This window comes from Chrysemys picta, chromosome 5, assembly GCF_011386835.1.
Source record: "Chrysemys picta bellii isolate R12L10 chromosome 5, ASM1138683v2, whole genome shotgun sequence".
NCBI classification, from domain to species: Eukaryota; Metazoa; Chordata; order Testudines; family Emydidae; genus Chrysemys; species Chrysemys picta.
Window position 1 is genome coordinate 142,271,164 of NC_088795.1, and position 3,051 is coordinate 142,274,214.

Sequence of the window (3,051 nt, forward strand, 5' to 3'; positions counted from 1 at the left end):
TTCCATGAAAGTGCCCTTATGCATGCGAAAGTTTCGCAGCCACTGGGAATCGTCCCACACCTGCAGCACGATGCGGTCCCACCAGTCTGTGCTTGTTTCCCGTGCCCAGAATCGGCGTTCCACGGCATGAACCTGCCCCAGTAACACCATGATTTCCACATTGCTGGGGCCTGTGCCTTGTGAGAGGTCTATGTCCATGTCAATTTCCTCATCACTCTCGTCGCCGTGCTGCAATCGCCTCCTCGGCTGGTCCGGGTTTCGCTTTGGCATGTCCTGGCTCTGCATATACTCCAGGACGACGCGCGTGGTGTTCATAGTGCTCATAATTGCCGCGGTGATCTGAGCGGGCTCCATGATCCCAGTGCTAGCTATGGCACCTGGTCAGAAAAAAGGCGCAAAACTAGTATCTGACGGACCAGGGGAGGGAGGGAGGGCGGGCCGAGTGACGACATGGCGTACAGGTACAGGGAATTAAAATCAAGAAAGGTGGCTGTGCATCAGGGAGAAACACAAACAACTGTCACACAGAATGGTCCCCCCAAAGATTAAACTGAAAACCCTGGGTTTAGGAGGCCGTTGATTTCATGGAGGGAGGGGAAGCAAATGAATACAGAACAAATCTATTTTTTACATCTTAAGCTGGCAGCCGACGGTGCAGCATGACTGATAGCCTCTGCAGTACGACGACGATGGATACCAGTCGTAATATACCATCTTCTACCAAAAGGCAAGGGGCTGCTGCTGTGTAGCAATGCAGCCCCACGTCTGCCAGCCCCACGTCTGCCAGCACCCAGATCGCCCTCGGCCTCTTCTGGGTGCTTAGCAGACAATACTGGGCGATTGGCAGAAAATAGCATACTACGACTGATAGCCATCATCATCGAGACAGTTGCATGTCCGCCCAGGTGCCCATGATTGACAGCCACTGCAGTACGATGACGATGGTTACCAGTCGTAATATACCATCTTCTACCAAAAGGCAGGGGGCTGGTGCAATGCAGCCCTACGGCTGCCAGCCCCACGGCTACCAGTCATGCTGCACCGTCTACCGCCAAAAGGCAGTTAGCTGCTGCTGCTGCTGTGTAGCAATGCAGTCCCACGTCTGTCGGCACCCAGAGGACATATGGTGACGGTGAGCTCAGCTGAGCGGGCTCCATGCTTGCCGTGGTATGTTGTCTGCACAGGTAACCCAGGTAAAAAGGCGCGAATCTATTGTCTGCTGGTGCTCTGACGGAGGGGGAGGGGCCTGACGACATGTACCCAGAACCCCCACGACACTGTTTTGCATCATTCAGGCATTGGGATCTCAACCCAGAATTCCAATGGGCAGCGGAGACTGCGGGAACTGTGGGATAGCTACCCATAGTGCAATGCTCCGGAAGTCGACGCTAGCCTTGGTACTGTGGACGCGGTCCGCCAACTAGAGCACTTAGAGCATTTTATGTGGGGGGGACACACAATCGGCTGTATACAACCGATTTCTATAAAACCGGCTTCTATAAATTCGACCTAATTTCGTAGTGTAGACATACCCTTAGACACTTTGCTGATATACCTGGACGATGTTATTGTGTTTTCCAAGGTTTTTGAGAGTCATATGGAAAAATTTGACTTGGTTTTCACACGATTGAAGGAACATGGATTGAAGCTGAAGCCGAGTAAGTGCTGCCTCCTACGTGAAAAAGTCAAATTCTTGGGCCATGTGATTTCAAAGGATGGAATCCAGGTAGATGAAGAGAAGACCAGGGCGCTGGAAAATTGGCCGGTCCCCAAGAATGCCAAGCAAGTGCGGCAGGCTCTAGGTTTCATGAGCTATTACAGACGATTTGTTCCAAAGTTTGCACACATTGCTGCACCGCTATATGGACTAGTGGGCCAACCTGCCCAAAGGAAGGGAAGGGACCAATGTTTTGTGTGGGATGATGCCTGTCAGACAGCTTTTGACAAATTAAGACATCGGCTAATGTCACCACCTGTGCTTGCATATCCTGACTTTAGCCTGCCATTTATAGTGACAATGGACGGGAGCCTGCACGGCCTAGGTGCGGTGCTCAGCCAGAAGCAAGCGGGGGCAGAGCGTGTGATCGCATATGCGAGCCGAGGGCTGAGGAGGTCAGAAAGAAATGACAAAAACTACAGTGCTTTTAAACTAGAACTGTTGGCCTTGAAGTGGGCTATCACTGAAAAATTTAAGGATTATTTAGTGTACTCTAAATTCACGGTAATCTCAGACCACAATCCAGTCCGATACCTGGCAACGGCTAATTTAGGTGCAATTGAACACCGCTGGGTGGCCCAACTTGCTGAGTTCACTTTTGAAGTACAGTATAAACCTGGAAGGCAGAACATCAATGCTGATACCCTGTCTAGATTGCCTCTGGAGGAGGAGTCAGAAGAGGGCGAGGATCTGAAGAAAGACTTCCTAGTCATTCCTGCAGATGTCGTGTGCACGTGTTTGTGGCTAGAGAATCCAAATCCCGAGGACGAAGTGACGGTAAAGGATGCACTACAAAACCTGGTAAAAGGGGAGAGCGTAATAATCTCGGGGTACTCATGGGAGGAATTCAAACTCTGCAACGAGAAGGTGATGTTGGACCTGTCTTAGTGGCAGTCATGAGCCGAACGAGGCCAGACCGGAGATTTGGGGCCAGATACCCCCAGTCTAAGAAGCTAGCCAGACAGTGGGAACGACTTAGATTACATCGTGGAGTGCTGTTCCGGGTAACATATCATCCCCGAGATGGTGAAGAAGTGTGGCAGTTAGTGGTGCCTGTGTCACTCTGCCGTCAAGTTTATGAAGCCAGACATGATCATGGGGGGCATTTTGGAGACAGGAGCACTCTGGAGGTAATGAGGAGAAACTATTACTGGCCCACTATGGGTAGCGACGTGCAAGTGTGGATCCGTCAGTGCAAACGGTGTGCCTTAGCCAAGGATGTGTTTCCTCCCAACCGAGCCCCTTTGACCTGTACTAATGTGACTGCCCCAATGGAGGTCCTAGCGATGGATTACACACGGCTAGAGAGGTCTTCAGAGGGGTATGAGAACATA